Source organism: Notechis scutatus, chromosome 4 (genome assembly GCF_049901735.1).
Source record: "Notechis scutatus isolate UNSWTSFEM ecotype Mainland chromosome 4, rNotScu1.2, whole genome shotgun sequence".
Classification (NCBI taxonomy): Eukaryota; Metazoa; Chordata; class Lepidosauria; order Squamata; family Elapidae; genus Notechis; species Notechis scutatus.
The window spans coordinates 79,537,862-79,559,095 of NC_142012.1; the positions used below are offsets into that span (position 1 = coordinate 79,537,862).

A 21,234-nucleotide genomic window follows, 5' to 3' on the forward strand; every position below is an offset into this window, starting at 1 on the left:
TGTGAAGTCTGAATCCTGTTTCTGTGGTGCTTGGTAGATTTTTGGCAATAGATATAAATTTAATTCCAGATTCTTGTTCAACTTTAAATTCATTTTGTTACATGTGCCATGCTGATAATATGGAATAGATACAAATGCAGGTTGCTTCCGAAAACAATTTTGTAGCTCTCAGCGCAAGAAGCATTTTATAAATTATAAATAACAGGCAAACACAAATAGCTAAGTTACTGTGAGATATGAGAATTTCATCAAGGGAAATGTAAAATACTGTTGGTGACACAGAGGTATAGTTGCTAATGGTATTCTTATTTACAGTTATCAGAAAGATTTGAAATAGACAAAAAGAGTTTATGACATTGATCTATGGTGTTGATTTTGAAAAAGAACTGTGCACAAATGATGAACATGTAGTAGCAAAAATGTATAAACTTGTATTGAAATTTGAAACAGAAGAACCTATGATAAACAGGGCAAAGAATTTTGTTTACAGTATACAGTTTGAACAATAGGAAAATGTATGGTTGAAGTGACTGAAATTTACATTGTACTACAACCTTTTAAAAAAATTCTATAAAACGAAGCACCAGCGGTGTAGGATACCAGAGAAAGTGTCTGGAATATATAAAGGCACTTCAAATTTATTTGGAAATGTGAACAACAAAAGACATGTTAGCATGCTTGGCTGGACATGTAAAGAAACTAGATCATTGTGGATTCAGAGTATTTTAAAGATTCATATACAATCGAGACCAATAATTTTTTGGGGGGGGATTGATGGATAAACAGTTGTAAAAAAATCATGGAACATTGGAATGGAATGGAATGGAATGGAATGGAATGGAATGGAATAGAATAGAATAGAATAGAGAGGAGAAGAGAATAGAATAGAATAGAATAGAATAGAATAGAAAGAGAGGAGAGAGAGAGAGAGAGAGAGAGAAGAGAAGAGAAGAGAAGCTGTAAGGGACCTTGGAGGTCTTCAAATCCAGCCCCTTCCTCAAGCAGAAAAACCAATACTATTTCAAATAAGTGGGTGTCCAGTCTCTTCTTAAAAACCTCCAGTGATGAAGCACCCACAACTTCTGGAGACAAGCTGTTCCGCTGGTTAATTGTCCTCACTGTTAGGAAATTTCTCCTTAACTCTAGGTTAGATCTCTCCTTGGTTAGCTTCCATCCATTGTTTCTTGTCTTCTGGTGCTTTGGAGAATAATTTGACCCCACTTTTCTTTGTGGCAGCCCCTCAAACCTGGAACACTGCTGTCATGCCATCCCTAATTCTTTTCTCGAGACTGGCCAAACTCAGATCTCGCAACCAATCTTCATATGGTTTAGTCTCCAGGCCTTGGATCATCTTAGTTGCTCTTCTCTGAACTTTTTCCAAAGTCTCAACATCTTTTTCATAGTATGGTGACCAAAATTGGTTGCAGTATTCCAGGTGAGGTCTTACTAGGTTTTTTTCATATATGATAACTGCAGTGAGATTATTGTATGAACAAAGAGGGAAATATTCAACATACGCACAATGGAAAAATGGTTGGTTGAAGATGATGGAAATTACTGAGATGGCGAAAGTGACGTCTTTGATTAGAGAAAGGCAGTATCTACATTTATTGCTGAATGGAAACCCCTTTTGCATAAAACTGAAAAAAATACACTTTATCGTTTTGATAATTAGACATGATCGTTAATAAAAGGAAGAGAATCATACAACTTGAGAGAAAGTTCTCTCCTTTTTTTTAGTATTTTTCTTTCTTGCACCTTTGGCTTTCTCTTTCATTTCTTTTTCCTTTTTTCATTTATATTAGTTGGTATTATTTTTACTCTCATTTTTCAAACTTTAAATTATTTTTTAAATGAATCTAGTATTTAATTTAGACTAGAAGTGAAGCTACTTCATAGCAATTGAACTTACTCCTCCCTTCAGTCTAACCTCCATGCCTTTTCAGCAGCTTAGAAGAAAAGGAAATTTATAGCTTTATAATAAATTCCACTGATGTAAAATGGAAATTAAAGAAACAATCCAAAAAGGAAAACGTTAGAATCAAGAAGAGGTGAGGAACACCTCCATCTGAATCTGTTAATCATAAGCATGTTCTTGCAAAGTAGGCTAAATGTATATGAACTTCGAAGTTTTCTGTGGATTATTCAAAATGCTGTTTCTTACTGAAGGTTTCATAAAAAATGAAATATGTCATTTGCTAATCATCAGAGTTGCTGTGCTGGCACTAACACGAGATCCAAAGCTTTGCTTCTGAGTATTTTTCAAAGCGTAGAGCAGGGGTGTCCAACCTTGGCAACTTTAAGACTTGTGGACTTCAACTCCCAGAATTCCTCAGCCAGCTCACAAGTCTTAAAGTTGCCAAGGTTGGACACCCCTGGCGTAGAGAGTCCTACTAATAATAACCACCTGTGCAGCACAAAAAGGTTAATTTACTATAAATGTATCATTAATAAGTTGGAGATATTTCAGACATTCCTGGAAGCTTCTCTTCTCATAATTACCACAAAGAATATAGAAAGTTAAGAAAGAAGCATCAGAAGGAAAATTAGCGCCACAACTTTGGAGAGAGAGAAATCTCCTTTGGGGAAAAAAAAAATAATCAGAGTTTTGGTTTGAGGCAATCACAGTTTAGCAAGTCCATGTTTTTGCCACAAGAGGCCAAATCACAATATCACAATACCATGATACCACACAGGTAGGATGGGCTGATTCTTCCTGTATAATAGTCTGACAACATTGGTTATTTGACTGCCAATCCCAGATATCTAGTATCAATCACAATGATATCATATGCATCGTGGCATGTATGAAACAATCTCAGTTTTACAATGTAAATGTCATGCCCCTGTTAGAATCTGACTCCAAGGGAGAGGAGGAACAGCCAACAGGGAGTGGGAGTGTGGCTCCAGAGGTTGTGGAGGAAACTGAGGAAGGGCACAGGCTGGCTGGGCATTCAGAGGAAGACCCAGGCCCATCCCCTCTTCATCCTAGGGCACGCAGGGAGGAGCAGATAAGGAAGAAATGTGAATGGCGTGGTCTATGGGGGAAGAAAGGGCCTTGATCCCCTTCATGGGCTCCAGCTGTGAGGACTGTTTAAAAGGACAAACTGCGCATGGGCCAGTGCTGGAAGCAAAGCGTGAAAATATTTCTAGTCTGTCCGTTCCTATCTGAGTTCTGGCATCCTTCCCAGTGTGTGTATTTCAATATCTGTGGACATCTTCAAGCCCTCATCCTGCCTTGTCTCATTAATTCTTCAGTGTGGTTTGTGGTTGTTTTTTTTTTCTATTTATAATTTATATGTATTTTGAGTTTGAATGGAATTTCTTCCTTTTCACAACTGTTTGTGGGGGAGTTTTTTCTCCAGTCAATGATAATTGGACCTTGGAGGCCAAGTTGAAGGAATTAAAAGGACTTCACCTATTTTTGTGACTTTGTTGCTTTTGTATCCTGGGTCATCACAGTAAATTTACAATTTTGTAATGGCATCATGAAGAACACAATACTACCTATCCAATTTTATGAGGACATCATGAAGAACACAACATCAGCTACCCTAATCTATGACATCATGAAATACACATCACCTACTCAACTTTATCATGACATCATGAAGAACACACCATTACCCACCCCAGTATATATTCATACAACTTCTGTGTTTGCTCCTGAGGCTAAAGTTTTCTAGCCTTAACTCTAAGATTTATGTAAGCTCTAATCTTAGCTCTAAGATTTTTGTATACATTTCAACCTCTCCTACTCCTAGTTGGTAACCCTTGAAGTAAATCTTGGGACTAAAATTTAAAAAAATAAAAAATAAAATAAAACACCTGCAAATATTGGGGCTATTCTGTTTTGTATATGAATTTGTTTTTATTCTTTGCACAAAAAAAGCCTTAGAAAATGCAAATACCAAGTCATCTTGAGGGAAATCAAAACAGCTTTAACAACATGTTAGAAGCATCCCCTTGGCTGCCATTTACACACGCATGAAAGTTGTCAGCAGATGTTTTTGCTTCAGTCCTCACCATGTCAGATGGGGATTGCATGGGGTTTAGTCTAAAGCGTGTTGAAGAAGAAAAAGAAACGTGCAAGAGAGGCTCTCAGGTTCTTCTGTAAAAAAAACAAAACCAACCCCATTGCGGTCTGTGTTGCCTACTAAAGACAGGTTAAGGTGGATCCTAGTTAATGGTACTCCATAAAAGGGAGTGCAGAGTTGCAACAAATGTAACCCTGAGACATATCAGTATTCAAAGACGTGACACATCTGTCTTGCTCACTTACTGCTGGGCTTCAGCAAAAATTGAGAATCAAACAACAATCCAGATTTTTTTTAAAAAAAAAAAGAAATAAATGTTCGAGCAGGGAGATAAATAAACAGAAAAACAACAAAACTATTCCACAATGAGCCCACAGCCATACCATTTTCAGGGTTAGGAAAAGACAGGGGTGGGCTGCTAAGGGGTTTGCATGGGTTCAGGCGATCTTGTAGCTAAGATTCTGCACAGTTTGGTGAACCCGCAAATCCCACCCCTAGCTGGCCCCACCCACCCTGCCCCTCCCCTCCCAGGAGTCCCCATGTGGCCTGTTTTGGATGTCAGGTAAGTACAGGGCCCACGCAGAGGCTCAAGGAGAGTGAAAAACAGGCCTCCAAGAAGTTCCTCTGGAGGGCATCCAGAGCCCAAGGGAGTCCATTTTCGCCCTCCTGGAGGCTCGAGGAAAGCCTCCAGATGGAGCCTGGGGAGGGCAAAAACATCCCCCCCCCCGGCCATGGTGCAGGAGGCCAACTAGACCACGCCCACCATGGCCATGCCTGGGCAGAGAACCCTTTGCTAGAATTTTTGAAGCTCACTCCTGGGAAAAGAGCCTGGGTTTTGAGAGAGCAGAGCAAGGACTCTTCGGATCTCTGGAGGATGTTGTTGCATGGAGTAGATGCCATAACAGAGAAGGTGAGGATCCCATCTGGTGGCATTGCTTGATAGATGGGGCCCAAAGCCTCTCTCGGATCTTACCATAAGCAAAGGACATGTTAAGGCATTGGAGGTTTAATAGCTGACCAGCTGTTGTAAGGCTGCTGTAAATGCTGATGTAATGAGAATGAGTCAGCAGGGTATTGCCGCTTTAAGACTGAGGATGGGTCAGTAGGGAATTGCCACTTTAAGAAGCTGTCTATATAAGTGAGGCCATGAGAGGGTGTGTCTCCCTCTCCTCGTGTTCTATCTCCATTTTAGTTCTCTGTGCAGAGTAATTAAGACTGACTGCTTGCCTGGTAATGGCCTACCACGTATATGTATGTATATAGCAGTCTTGTATATAAACCACTGTTAAAAAACAAAGCCTGTGTGTCCTGTGTTTTGCTCCTGGGTTGTCTCACAATAGTAGTCACACTGCAAACACTCTGACAAGACAGCCCCTCAAATACCAAGGACCTACACCAAGAAGGGCTTTATAGATGACAACCCATCACATTTCACCTTCAATTTGCACCCAGAATCCTACTGGTAGTGCAACTCATTTAGCATAACTAAATGAGTAAACTTGCATAACTGCTCAATCCACCACATTTTAGACCAGCTAAGGCTTCCAAGTGGTTTTCAAAAGCAAAACCTCATGAGGAACCATGACAATAATCCAAATGGGAAATGAAATTGCACGTCTAGTCCTCTCTTTTTCCTTGCTTAAAAGTAAAGTCAGCTATAAAAACACCAGTTTTGGAGCCCCAGTAAGAACATTTGAGATCATTGTCCATGGCAGTAGAAGAACAATTGCATCTAAAACTGATAATTCTGTTCCTTAATTTTCCTTGGTAGAAATTTGGAGGTTCATTTAGGTAGAACATCTGAAAAAAATATATCAAGCAAACCAAGTTTTGGTGGAAGTGATGAAATTCATTACAGATTTAAGGTTTACTGGGTAGAATATCTGAAAAAAGTATCAAGCAAAGAAAGTTTTAATGGAAGTTATGAAATTCATTACATATCTGGAATGTCACATTTCCCTGTTGAAAATGTAGTCTCTTTTAATAGCCTCTGAGGTTCTCAGATTTCCTCGTGTGTTTTCTCGTTGGGGGCTCAGGCTCACAAAACAAGGAATAGCGTGGCTGATTGTTACGCTCCTGTTACTTGCGATAAGCATGAGAAATATTGGCAGCCACCAAGTGTTCATTCAAAACATTTCTTAGCAAAAGAAAAGTAGGGAAGAAAACATATCTAAGGCTGTTGTAAAAAGTAGGAGGGGGAGAGGGGAGAAAGAGGGAGGGAAGGAGAGAGGGAGGGAGAGGAAGGGAAGGAGGGAGGGAGAGGGAGGGAGGGAAGGAAAGAGAGGGGGAGGGAGAAAGAGGGAAGGAGGGAGGGAGAGGGAAGGAAGGAGGGGGGGAGGGAGAAAGAGAGAGGGAGAGAGGGAGGGAGGGAAGGAGAGAGGGAGGGAGAGAGAGAGGCAGCACACACAAACTTTACATGAGCAGTAGGCCCTCTTGTGTGTCTTTTGAATAAATTGATAATATTTTAAATGTTAATCATAATTTAATATTCTCTTTGGTCAGCCGAACTTCTACCAAAAGAAGAGAAAACAATCCAGGGAGAAAGAGAGTGGGAAGACTTTATTCTCCAAGATCCTCAGGCTTTCATCTATTATGCAGCTAGGCATATTTTTCTTTGCATAATTTACTCTCTTTCTGCCTGTTGTGAAGGTCACAAGGAGTGCAGCTGAGGCTGAAGCCTGGTTTGCCAACTAAAGCGAAAATTGATAGCAAGTTTTTCAGCATTTATTCAGCACATCTAGATCCTGGGCTGATAAGAGATGATCACCAGAAGACAACCAAAACCTTTTGACGTCTATTTTTTTTTTCTCCTACTATTTCTGCCTTCCAGATCTGCAAGCATTATTAGATGATTAGGGGACTGGAGGCTAAAAGGTATAAAGAATAGTTGCTGAAATTGGGCACGTCCAGTTTAACAAAAAGAAGGACTGGGGAGACATGATAGCAGTCTTCCAGTATTTGAGGTGCTGTCACAAAGAAGAGGGAGTCAAGATATTCTCCAAAGCACCTGAAGGCTGGACAAAGAAGTGATGAATGGAGACTAATCAAGGAGAGAAGCAACCTGGAACTAAGCAGACATTTCCTGACAGTTAGAACAATGAATCAGTGGGACCACTTGCCTCCAGAAGTTGTGAATGCTTCAACACTGGAAGTTTTTAAAAATATGTTGGACAACCATTTGTCTGAAGTGGTATAGGATTCCCTGCGTAGGCAGGGGGTTTGGACTAGAAGACCTCCAAGGTTCCTTCCAACTCTGTTATTCTATTCTATCCCATCCCATCCCATCCCAGTCTATTCTTCATTCTAATATTCTATTCTATTCTATTCTATTCTATTTTGCCATGTAGCAAAATTGCATCTTCACAACTGTGATAGATAGATAGATAGATAGATAGATAGATAGATAGATAGATAGATAGATAGATAGATAGATAGAGATAGATAGATAGATAGATAGATAGACAGACAGACAGACAGACAGACAGACAGACAGACCGAATGTGATTGGACACACAAGGAATTTGCCTTGGTGCAAATGCTAGATATAAAAATGGCCTTGTCTTAAAAATATGAATTCTGTGACTACTAATATACTGCAGGTAGTCTTCAGCTTATGACCACAATGGAGCCCAAAACTTATGTTGCTAAGTGAAACACTTGTTAAGTGAGTTTAGCCTTGTTTTACAACCTTCCATGCCACCGTTGTTAAGAGAATCATTGCCTTTGCTAAATTAGTAACCTGCTTGTTAAGTAAATCTGGCTTCCTCATTGACTTTGCTTGCCAGAAGGTCGCAAAAGAGAATCACATTGACCCTGGGATGCTGCAGCGGTCATTAAATATGAATCACATTGCCAAGTGTTCTGAATTTGGATCACGTGACCAAGAGGATGCTGCAAATGTTGTGCCTGTGAACGGTTACTAAATGAATTGTTGTAGGTCAAGGACTACCTTTATTGTAGCTTCTGGGAAGCTTCCATATCCCTGCTGTGTGTGTGTGTGTATCTCTCCCCAGCAGATGCTAAGCTCTTTGGGATGGCTCTCCTTTATAAACAACTCAACGTGCAAGAATTGTAGCTAAGCTCTTGTTCTTGTGTTAATAAGTGACGGGATGCATAATTATTGATTATTTTGAAGTATATCCAGAGGACTTTGCAAGAATCACTATAATCTCCAAATTAGAAGATTACAAGGATCAGTTCTGGGAGTACTTAAGATTTACAGGAGGTGGGAGGGTTAATCTATTTTCTGGTAACTCTTATAGTAAAAAAAAACAACCAGCCACATAATCCAGCTGTGGGATGGAAACGTTGCTGAGAGTACAAACTTCGCTGAAGAGAAAGAGAAGGATTGACTTTCTGAGGAACAGAACTTGTGAATAATGTCTACTAATAAGGTCTCCTCATGAGTATGGATCAAAGTAAAATCTGCTCCATTAAACAAGTATCATCACTATGGTCACTGACTACTACACGATTTTGTGTCACATTTACAAGTGTCCAGAGTTTGTAGTTAAGATGGGCAGCCAATTGGATGGATGGATGGATGAATGGATGGATGGACAAATAGCTGTGGATAATTAGTATATAGATAAGTAGGTAGGTAAGTAGGTAGGCCAATAGAGATAGATAGATAAGATGGATGGGTGGGTAGATGGACAGACAACTGGTACATACAGAGACAGACAGATAAACACATAGATGACAAACAGTACATAGATAAGTGGGTAGGAAGGTCGATAGGGATAGAGAGATGGATAGAAAGAAACAGACAGACAGACAATTGGTACATAGATTTGTGGGTGGGTGGATAGATGGATGGATGAATGGACAACTGGTACATAGATTTATTGATGGATGGATGGAGAGAGAGAGTACACAATTGGTACATAGATTTGTGGATGGATGGATGGACAACTGGTACATAGATTTATAGATAGGTAGGTAGGTAGGTAGGTAGGTAGGGAGGGAGGGAGGGAGGGAGGGAGGATGGATGGATGGATGGATGGATGGATGGATGTCAGATCATTTTATATTTCCTTGTAGGCTTTGTTCTCTGATCTGCCCAAATAAAAATTCAAGGAAATTGCCATGGATCAGACCCAGAAGAAATAAATGTTAACTTATCTTCGCAAGTGTACAATGCCTTTCATCACTTTTGGCTGACATATCGGCAGATACATCAACAATTAACTGGGCTTGGTTATGCATAGTCCAATGATGTCCTGTTATTGAACCCTATTATAAAGTCATTGCTTCAGCAAATAATTCACAACCTGTAATTAACCCAGAGTACTGCAACCAGGATGTTGCCAACTTTTACAGAACAAGGACGTCGCTAACTCCTTGCTCTTTTCTGAGCCCAACTATGAGTTAAATAGAACTTGGAAGACAAGGGCTTAAGGAGCACCACTTGTCACCCCAATCAGCCAAAGAGGCAAAAGAGGAAATTTACTTTTCCACCCCAGGTAGGAAATAGCTACTCCAAAAGATGTTTGTGCAGCCACCATTTCATTTGCCTCTTTCAGCTGTCCTTGAAGGTCAAGAAGTACAAGAAGATTCCTTACTCAGAAAAAACAATGATTCTGGACCTCCAGAAACAACACACCAAGTGCTTCTCCAGCCCCTGTATGCCAAAGACATTCATATTAACCTCCTCTCATCCATAAGGCATCAATATCCAGGACGCACACGACAATCCCTGTGTTTTCAGATGCCAACCCTTGCCACAGTCTATAACAGGGGTGTCAAACTGGATTCCTTTGAGGGCCAGATCAGCATTGTAGTTCTCCTCCACGGGCCAGCTGGGAAGGAGGCAGAGGGGGGTGGAGACGCCTCCTGCAGCACCCTGCTGGCCAAAATGGGCCACGGGTGGGGCCCACACCCACCCATGGCCCATTTTCAGCCTGAACGGCCTCTTGCAGCACTATGGGCTACTGGGCAGGGGGTGCACGCAGCCCCCCCATGGCCCATGGCAGAAGCACCGCAGGCTGATCCTTTGATATTTCCAGGGCCCTCCCATGGGCCAGCTTTAAGCACCCTGTGGGCCAGATCTGGCCTGCAGGCCTTGAGTTTGACACCCCTGGTCTACAATGTTGCTAGGAACTGCGTAGAAGGCTCAAAATTCACCCAACGGAGGCCGGTGTTATTAACTAGAGCAGAGTCCCTCAACCTTCCCAGCAGGGAAAGAGATCAGAGGTGGGTATTCAGCAGGTTATGACCGGTTCAGGAGAACCGGTAGCGGAAATTTTGAGTAGTTTGGAGAACCGGCAAATGCCACTTCTGACTGACCCCACCAACCCCATCTCTTCTCTGCCTCCCATTGAGTCCCAGCTGACTGGGTGAGTCTTCTTTGGTTGCCCTGCACAGGAGAACGGAACTGGAAAGCAGGCTAGTGGGGTGGGGAGGGAATGGGGATTTTGCAGTAACCTTCCCCCCTTCCATGCCTACAGAAGCGGTAGTAAATTTTTTTGAATCCCACCACTGGAGGAGAAGACTCCACATGAACAATGGCCCCATGAGCTTGTGCAAATGGGACACAGGGGTGCATATGCTCACCCACTGCTTGCACAAGAGGGGACACACTCACCCGTCTGTCAACCCTGAAGTTGATCTGACCGGAGCCATCTTGGAGCTTCAGTGTTGCCACACTGGAACTGAGGGATAGGGAGGTGGGGGAGTTGAAATAGCTGGGGAAAGCAACGTGATACAGGCAGTTTAACATGAGGGTCAAGTGATAATTAAGTATTAAGAATTTTTATTCTGAAGGAATAAAGGATTTAGAAGAATGCTTTTGTACGGCAACAACGGGAAGATAAAAGAATTCCTCTATGCTAAAGCAATGTTAATTGTAGATGTTTACTATCACAATTATTTGACTGTCACTAGAACTTGTTCTAAGGGGAGCAGTTGTTATTTCAGACATTTCTAATTTTCATGATGAACTCACAGTTCCCAGAAATGGTTTCCTTCTTTTGCTAAATTGTAAAAAAAACAACCCGTCTTTCATGTATCTCCTTGAGCTTTGGGTCAAAAATTTATACAAACTTTTTAAAACACTGCAATGAGAAGATATGTTAATCTATATTTTCCATCCTTAAAAGTTTAATCATACATCTATTTATACATTGTATCTTTACTCCATACATTCTAGACCAGGGGTGGGCAAACTACGGCCCGAGGGCCACATCCGGCCCGTTGGTCTTTTTAATCCGGCCCGCCGAAGATTGGTACAGAATTAAGGTTTGATGTGAATGATTGAATTATTGCATTCATTTGATTTTCACTTGTAATGACAGGCATTTCGACACCAGGTAGCGGCCCATCTGTCAAATTTTAAAAGTCAATGAGGCCCCCGAGCCAAAAAGTTTGCCCACCCCTGTTCTAGACCGTCTTTAAATTAGCCTTAGAATAACATTCTCTAATTTTCTTAATGTTGGTCATTCAACAACTCATCTACAGCTGTGACTTTTTTATAGCTATCAACAAGAAAAATCTTAAGTTTCTGTAAAAAAAAAAAAAAAAAGTACCGGACTGCAGCCAAGTTTAATTTTCTGATGAATATGTATTTAGGTTTTTAGATCTACACGTTACCTTAAAAAACACCAACATGTGAGCTAGTGATTATCTTTCTATTTTATTCACATCTGATCAAATGATTATATGTCAACAAATCACTTTCAATTCTCGGTGACCCAATAGGGAGATTTTCTCCATATGTGAATCGGTTTTAATTATTTACATAACACATATATATAAAAAAACTTTCTGCTTTTCATAGCTGTTTTGCAAAGCTACCATAATACATTGGTACTTAGAATGTTGAAATCAGTCATTCAAAATAGTGTGATTTTAAGACCAACCTGGAAAGTATATATGTTGGGATGATTTTGGGGTGAGGGCTGTGAAAATATCTACAGACCCCTCACAACCTGGACATAAACTGTTTCAACTCCTTCCTCAAAATGATGCTATAGAGCACTGAACACCAGAACAACTCGACACAAGGACAGTTTTTTCCCAAACATCATCACTCTGCTAAACAAATAATTCCCTCAACACATCTCCTAGAAAAATGAGATATCCTAGGAAATATTAAAAAGGCAGAATATTTCCCCTAAAAAGAGAAGCAGAAACTCACCCCCACCTTTGTTAATGGGCAGTCCATTAAGGCCTGGGCCAGAGTATTCTACATAACAAAGTCTTCTACACATCTCACCACCTGGCCTGAGAAGATTGCATCATCCAGCACTGAGGTGAAGCCATGTGGTCCAGACAAAGCCTACAAAGTTAGCTAAGACCCCCACCCCCTGGGAGTCTGACAGCCAATGGGATATATTTCTTACAAAGGAACAGGAAACACTAAGATGGGGCCCAACAGAGGGCATATAATTAAAAGTCTCTCAGCATATCAGCCCTTCTTTTCCTTCACCCAACATCTTGGAGCATGAGATCATCCTTTTCACTTTGTAGATCCAACCCATGTGGTCCTGTCCACCATTAAACCATCTTTCCAAACAGCCTCCATGTTTCCAGTGTCTTTTTCCCCACTTGGAACTAAACCCAGAAGGATAATTCTTCCAACACTGTTTTATAGCCAAAGCTCATATATTCAGAATCAGTCCATGACATATTTTCGTACAATGGCACTAAATATTTAATTCTTAGGCAGATGCTTCAAGCAGCTTCAAAGTAACCTTGCCATCTCCTTCAAGGTAAAGAGGAGTGTTTAAAATTCCCCCACACATCACTGCGTTATTTACATGAGACTCAAGATGTCTCTACAAGCTGCCCACGTTTAGGAAGCCCAGCATGACTATGGGAACTAATGAAGATCGTCAAAAAAGCTGAAGGAAAATTTTAACAGTGGAAGAATCGTCTTCCTCTGGAGCATGGACTGCCTGGCTTCTCAGATACGCACATTCTTTACCAATGAATTGGTTTAGAGCAACACACAGTAACTTTCCTAATGGGTCCCACCAGCTTAATCTATGCTACTCAGTTTGGAACCACACTTCAGCTTATACAGGTTTCAAGGGCAAGAAGGCCACCCATGAAGTTGTCTATCATCTCTCTGTCTGCCTCTACCTACCTGCCTTCTTTGTACTAGTTATCCATGTCTGTCTGTCTGTCTGTCTTTGTCTGTTTGTCTGACTTTTATCTATCTATCTATCTATCTATCTATCTATCTATCTATCTATCTATCTATCTATCTCTATCGATCTTGTCTATCTAGTCTGTCTGTCTATATCTATCTGTCTATATCTATCTGTCTATATCTATCTATCTATCTATCTATCTATCTATCTATCTATCTATCTATCTATCTATCTATCTATCTCTATCTATCGATCTTGTCTATCTAATCTGTCTGTCTATATCTATCTGTCTGTCTATCTTGTCTATCTACCTACCTACCTACCTATCTTGTCTATCTATCTATCTATCTATCTATCTATCTATCTATCTATCTATCTATCTATCTATCTTGTCTATCTAGTCTGTCTATATCTGTCTATCTGTCAATCTCTATCTTGTCTATCTCTATCTTGTCTGTCTATCTATCTAGTCTGTCTGTCTATATCTGTCTGTCTATCTATCTATCTATCTATCTATCTATCTATCTATCTATCTATCTATCTCTGTCTAGCTATCTTGTCTATCTAATCTGTCTGTCTATATCTATCTATCTATCTGTCTATATCTGTCTGTCTATCTTGTCTATCTATCTAGTCTGTCTGTCTAGATCTGTCTATCTCTATCTCTATCTATCTATCTATCTATCTATCTATCTATCTATCTATCTATCTATCTATCTATCTATCTATCTATCTATGTCTGTCTATCTATCTTGTCTATCTAATCTGTCTATATCTATCTGTCTGTCTGTCTATCTATCTATCTTGTCTGTCTATCTATCTAGTCTCTGTCTATATCTATATATTTGTCTGTCTATCTATCTTGTCTGTTTAATTATCTAGTCTGTCCATCTGTCTATATATATTTGTCAATATCTATCCATCTATCTATCTTGTCTGTCTATCTATCTAGTCTCTGTCTATATATATTTGTCTATCTATTTATCTGTCTATCTTGTCTATCTAGTCTGTCTGTCTATATCTATCTATCTATCTATCTATCTATCTATCTATCTATCTATCTATCTATCTATCTATCTATCTATCTTGTCTGTTTAGCAATCTAGTCTGTCCATCTGTCTATATCTATCTGTCAATATCTATCTGTCTGTCTGTCTGTCTGTCTGTCTGTCTGTCTGTCTGTCTGTCCATCTGTCTGTCTGTCTCTAGCTATATATCTACCTTCCTCTCTCTCTCTTTCTGTCTATCTATCTTGTCTGTTTAACTATCTAGTCTGTCCATCTGTCTATATATATCTGTCAATATCTATCTGTCTATCTGTCTGTCTGTCTGTCTGTCTGTCTGTCTGTCTGTCTGTCTGTCTCTAACTATATATCTACCTTCCTGTCTCTCTCTCTTTCTGTCTCTCTGTCTATTTTGTCATAAAAAATCAGGATATTAGTAAGTTCTTCAATCATGTCTTTGTCTTACAACAATTCATTTAGTGACCGTTCAAGGTTACAACTCGCACTGATAACAGTGACTGATGATCGTTTTTCACACTTATGACCATTGCAGCATCCCCATGGTCACACAATCAAAATTCAGACGCTTGGCAACTGACTCATATTTATGACAGTTGCAAAGTCCCGTGGTCATGTGTTTCACCTCTTGTTCTTACAAAGTCAACGGGGAAGACTACTAACTTAACCACCATTATGATTCATTTAGCAACTCCAGAAAGAAAGGTCATAAAATCAGGCAAAACTCACTTAACCAACATTTCGCTGAGCAGCAGAAATTTGGGGCTCAATTGTGAAGGTAAGCCCTGGACTACTGGTAAATCATTACCTTACCCTCATGTCACAGGATCTCTACTTTTCATAGCCCCAACAGCCCATTATGGAAGTTAGACAGACACGGAGAAAGATCCAATTTTGGAAGGTTGGTTTCCTGCTGGACGTGGTTTTCTGATTGCAAATATTTCATTCCCAAACCAGGCAACATCATCATCAGTGCCTTGACCAAAGGATGTGGGGTTTTCTGAATTTCATAGGTAGAAGCTTGTCCCACTTCTCTCCATCAGGGTGGTTGCAATTTGTGGGCCTGTTTGTGATCACCTAACCTTACCTTGTTTGGCTGCATTGTTTCAACTTAAATTGGTCCCATCTATTATGTTGGTTCTTGAATTTCTACATGTTGATTATGGAGTCTGTGATGATAGTGTGTACCAAGCTGTTGGCTATTCTGTTGGTTTTTGCTTTTATACAGTGTTCAGAACAGGTTTATATCTATGTCAGTGGTGGTATTCTGTGACGACCCAGGGTGGGATACAAAACAAACACAGTCACAGAAAACAGGTGAAGCCCCTTTTATTCCTTCAGTTTGCTTCCAAGCTGTGAATATCTTGGATGGAAGACAAAAACACTCCCACACAAACAGTTACAAGAAGAAGGAAAAAAGCAACACAAACCAGGCAAGGTAAGGGCTGGAGGATGTCCACAGATAACACACACTGGGAAGGATGCCAAACTCAGAAAGGAACTATAAACTAGAGATATTTACATGCTTTTTTCCCAGCGTTTCCCAGTACACAGTTCCAAACTCTTATTCAGTTGTCACAGCTGCAGCCCATGAAGAGGATCAAGGCCCTCTCCTCCCAAAGAGACCACATCTCTCCCTTATCCTCTCCTCCCTGCATGCCCTAGGATGGATAGGAGATGGGCCTGGGTCCTCCTCTGACTGCCCAGCCTCCTTCACAACCTCAGGAGCCATACCTCCACTCCCTGTCGGCTGTTCCTCCTCTCCCTCAGAGTCAGTCTCCACCAGGGGCATGACATATTCTACCAGTTCGGCCCAGTTCTACCGAGCCGGTAGCGCCAATGAGCAGTGGAGACCGAACCAGTTCTCTCCGCCGCTGTTTTTGGGCCCACCCGCCTGCCTGGGCTGCCGCTGTTTGGGCCCACCCGCCTGCCTGGGCTGCCGCTGTTTTTGGGCCCACCCGCCTGCCTGGGCTGCCATACTCACCTTTATTCCCTGCTTTTGAAGCACAGCTGCTTTGTGCAGCACAGCAGAGTGCTGCGCAGCAGCTGCTGAAGCGACAGGGAGAGTGCAGGCTTGCAGAAGGTTGAGTTGGAACACTTCTGCACCTGCACAAAGTGTGCGTTTGGCATGAGCGCACACGCAAAGTGTGTGCAGGCATGCAAAGTGCACCCACCAATCCACCCCCACCAAACTGGTGGTAAAAATCTTTGAATCCCACCACTGATCTATGTATCTATGTTACTAGTAATGGCTGATCGATGGCCCATCTTGGCTATACAGTTTCCCAGCCGAATTTGGGGTTAAAAGTGCCTATGTATTGTGAAATAAAGAGATTTTTTTTCACCATGTCTTCTGAGAGCCAACTAATGATCACCGTTGCAAGCTGTTTCCTATTAATAGTAAAGGATTTGTTTTCCCTTTCCATCAACTCAGCTTAGGTAATTATGTCAATGGATGAGAGATGAATTATCTCAGCCTCGTAAATCTTTTTTTCCTAGCAGGAAGAAATTGCAGTCACATGCCTGTGACCTCAAACAGCTATTTACAAGAATATATATTAATTAAGACCACTCTTGTACTTTAGTTACTTAGCTGTGATGAAGAATGCAACCCTTCCTCTTCAATGGTGCTGCTCCAGTTTGTCAAACCCTTGTAGTTATTAGGATAACATGCATAAAGCAATCATCAGGAATAAATCCTGAGATGTTTATTTTTCCATAAATGTTCCATTTGTATGTGTGCTCTTTAGCAATATATAATCACTTGTGCTCTTTTGCAACATTTATGAAAAAGTAAACATCTCAGGATTTATTCTTTTATCTTTTTCCCCTGGATAGCCAATGTGATAGTGATAAGATCTTGAACTAGGACCTGAAATATCTTATTTTATTGGACTACTATAAGTACAGTGTGAAAGGTCATTTATTTATTTATTTATTTGGGGGGGGCTTTTAAATATGTATTTTATTCTATAACAAAAAAAGAAGTTCATGTCAGAAAGATACATGTCAATGATGATTCTTCTGCTTAAACTGAAGTCCACAGTAACCACATGTCCCTGTTTTTGTATCTTTGTTCAAATGTATATATAATTTAGGATGGCCCAAACCTCCTCCACCACCATCACACCATATAACTCTAGTTTCGACTTCACTCACAGGTTGTTCAGCAATTAAATCAATTGCAAAGTTTTCATTGACCTCTTTTTGTCACCCAACAAATTGAACCCTCCTGTAGTCTTTTTCTTCATAAACGTGTCCCGTGTGCATCACCTTCTCACCAGTCGGACTCCGTAATTCCTCCGCAGCGCAATTTGCACAGGAGCCGGGAGCAATTTACCTCTTAGTGAAATAAATCCCGCCCGCAAGGGCAAGCAGCATATAGAATTAACCTATGTACCCACCAACCAACAAAAACTGTTTGGAAAGGACAAAACTAAAACTGAATGTAAGCATAGTTATGAGCTATACAACTTTGTGTTGAATTTTTTACTTACTTGAGCTATTGAGCGCAATTAATCTCTAAAAGGCTACAGAATTCATCTAATTAATTACAGGATTCAAGCTAGAATTTAGGCTGAAATTTAAGAATGTTCTATGGAATGGCCTACCTTTCACTCTTTAAAGGCCTGGCTGAGCATGCTTTGGTAGGTAATATGTCAAGGAGTCTCATGCAAATTACCCTTAACTACTCTCAACCTTCAATCAAACAAGGCTCTGGCAATATTTTGATATCTGGACCAGAAATCATATTTTGAAAAAGTATGATTGAATTTTATGTTGAAACAATCCAGGGCAGAATTAATAATCCAAGTCTAGAAGTCATTTTAATCACATAACTTTTCTATCTATCTATCTATCTATCTATCTATCTATCTATTTATCTATCTGTCACGTATCTTTCTATCTATCTATCTAACTATCTATCAATCAATCCATCCATCAATCCATCCATCCATCCATCCATCTGTCTTTGTCTATCCATCCATCCATCCATCCACTGTCAACTCGTAAAGCATTCCTGGACTCCTTTCGAGGTGCCATAGGGAGGGGGGGAAACCTGAAGGAGCAGGACGACAATCAAAATCAGAAGTATATTCCACGCATACCTTACCAAGGCTGTATCCCAGGTTACCGATCCAGTTGGAGGGTGTGACCTCTAGAGCCCACAAAAGTCCTCTGTTGGAGAATGTGATTTATGACACACCCAGAAAGGAGAGGGGAAATAGGGTCATAAGTGCACCGTAAATTACGTGAGGCAGATCTGGCTTCATTAGGATAAGTGCCGACAGGTTGCTCCTAATAAATAATTGGATTTCTTTTGAAGTTTGGCTTGAGGCTCATGATTTGATTAGAGTATTTGTTGGAACCCTGATATCCATCTTTCTATCTATCTATCATCTATCTATCTATCTATCTATCTATCTATCTATCTATCTATCTATCTATCTATCTATCTATCTATCTACTTATCTTTATCTATCTATCTATCTATCTATCTATCTATCTTTATCTATCTATCTATCTATCTATCTATCTATCTATCTATCTATCTATCCACACAAATACCAATGGAAAGCATCATAAGACAAGACAGAAAGTCCTGCACGTGGATTAGAGAACAAGCGAAAGTATTCGATGCCATTAAGACAGTAAAAGAATTGCAATGGAAACGGGCCAGTCACATAGCAAGAAGAACTGATGGCAGGTGGACCAAGGCAGTCATAGAATGGATCCCACTGGATCAAAAGCCTCCCCATTAACAACCCTATAGGAAGAGAACTATGGTAGCCTATGGTGGCCAAAAATCAAAAGAAGTCCAGTACCACCTTTACAGAATAGCATATTTTATTAAAAGGCTTTCACTTCCTAATCTTCATTAGCTGATAAAGTGAGCTACACTTCACAAAGGCTTATGCCTTTCAATAAATGGCAAATTTACTCCGAAAACCTGCCGCCAGACTCTCCTGTTACTAAGTTTCCATGAATACATATTCTATTTTTATTTCCACCTGCATTGACTCCGTAATTACCACTGCCTCCCAGTCCCCTCTATCCCTTTCACCATTCCAAATTCAGTTTAACAAAGCATCCTTGTTTAAGCTGGCAGCAAATCCTGAGACATATCGGATAATTGCAGCTACAGCATTGTGAACTGCTATGAATTGAGTGCAATATGAACGGCAAAATTAGGTCCCTGCCATATCTTATTCTATCTATGGATCATGTAAAAACAAGATTTCATTTCTCTTCCAGGTTCTCCAGGTTTACTGGAGCAGGAAAAGAGAGGGTAACAGTTTCCCTGCCCTGTTTTCAGAGAAAGGTAGAAAAATGGCAAAGTATTCCTATGTCAGCATTCCAACTAACCAAATCCAAACCAATAAACTCCGAGACAAACATTTCCTCAAAGTTCCATTTTATTAGAGTTGTCATATTGGCACATCTGGGAAAACAAGAATCTGAGAGTTCTGGGTTTTCCCTTCCCAAAAGAGAAATCAAAGATCCATCCCCAGCATCCCCCAATCCATCACAACGGTCCAAACAAATCTTCATCCCAACTGGAGACATGCCCCCAGACACTCCCCTCCAGGTGCAAGGCAACATGTCCTTGACTCTGAGAAAAAATGTTGTTGTGTCTAATCTTCTACCTCTCTATGAAATCCCCCCACCCAAATTCCCAGGCACAGAATGTGGCAGCCTTGAAGTTTCCAAGTAAAAAATGGCTTCCAAGGCTGACATCCTACTTTTACTATTTCCCAGTTATGAGAGAAATCTCAGTCTCTTTTATTAAGAGGGAGAGCGGAAATAGAACATAAAACATAAAATAATGGGGCTGGAAGGGACTTTGGAGGTCTTCTAGCAGGATTCTATACCACTCCCGACAAATTGTGAGGTCCCCTCCTACACAAATGGCTGTCCAGTTTTTTCTTTAAAATCTCCATCCACAACTTCCAGAGGTAAGATGTTTGTTGTACTGATTTCACTGTTAATAAATTTCAATTTAGATCTAGGTTGCTCCTCTCCTTGATTAGGTTCCATTCATTGCTTCCTCTCCTGCCTTCTGGTGCTTTGGAGAATAGCTTGACTCCCTCTTCTTTGTGTCAGCCCCTCAAATACTGGAACAGTGCTATCATGTCACCCCTAGTCCTACTCTTCTTTATACATGCCCAGTTCCCACAACCATTCATTATACGGTTTAGTCTACTAATCATGTTTGTTGCTCTATCTCTGCATTCTTTCTGGGGTCTTAACATCTTTTTTATGTTGTGGTGACCAAAACTGGATGCAGTCTTCCAAGCGTGGTCTCACCAAGGCGTTATAAAGTAGTAGTAACACTTCATGTGAACTTGATTCTATCCCTCTGTTGACACCTCCTAGTACTTGCACTGGCTTTTTTGGCAGTTGTGGCTTTAATCGTTTTTGACACATGTATCTGTGGTGAAATGTAGTCTGGAGCCCCAGGAGAGAGGTTCTCTTTCCCAAAGGACAAAGAGACCGTGGAACTTGGAATGTGTAGTAAACGGGAAGAGGCTAAAGATGACACCACCATCACCAATAACAACAATTCACAGGTTACATCTAATAGTTAAATAGATAGTTGCTTTACTGCCAAGATTTTTGCTTAATAGGAAACAATGGTTACTGCAGTCTAGCAACACAAGAAAGCATGAAAGATTAATCAGAATAGAGCTGGAAGGGACCTTGGAGGTCATCTAGTCCAACCCTCACCCAAGCAGGAGACCCTACACCATTTCTGACAGATGGCAGTCCAGTTTCTTCTTGGAAGCTTCCAGTGATGAAGCTCCCACAACTTCTGAAGGCAACTTCTGTTCCATTGGTTGATTGTTCTCAATGTTAGGAAATTCCTCCTTAGTTCTAGGTTGCTTCTCTCCTTGATTGGTTTCCATCCATCATTCCTTGTCTTGCCTTCTGGTGCTTTGAAAAGAGGTTGGTTGGCCCCACCCTTCCTCTGCGCCCAGCCTCAAATCTCTTCACTCTCTAATTCGATAGATTAACAGAGTTGGAATCCTTCTTCACAATAGAATACCTTAGGCCACCAGGCTTGAAATTTTGGACCTG

General features: G+C 40.6%; 1 protein-coding gene and 1 pseudogene across 12 annotated transcripts in view; both read right to left on the reverse strand.

Moving 5' to 3' along the window:
- Positions 1 to 21,234, reverse strand: part of KCNMA1 (potassium calcium-activated channel subfamily M alpha 1) — a 524,126-nt gene that overhangs the window by 339,111 nt on the left and 163,781 nt on the right. The window lies entirely within an intron of this gene.
- LOC148130800 (NADH dehydrogenase [ubiquinone] iron-sulfur protein 6, mitochondrial pseudogene) lies at positions 17,102 to 20,583 on the reverse strand (annotated as a pseudogene).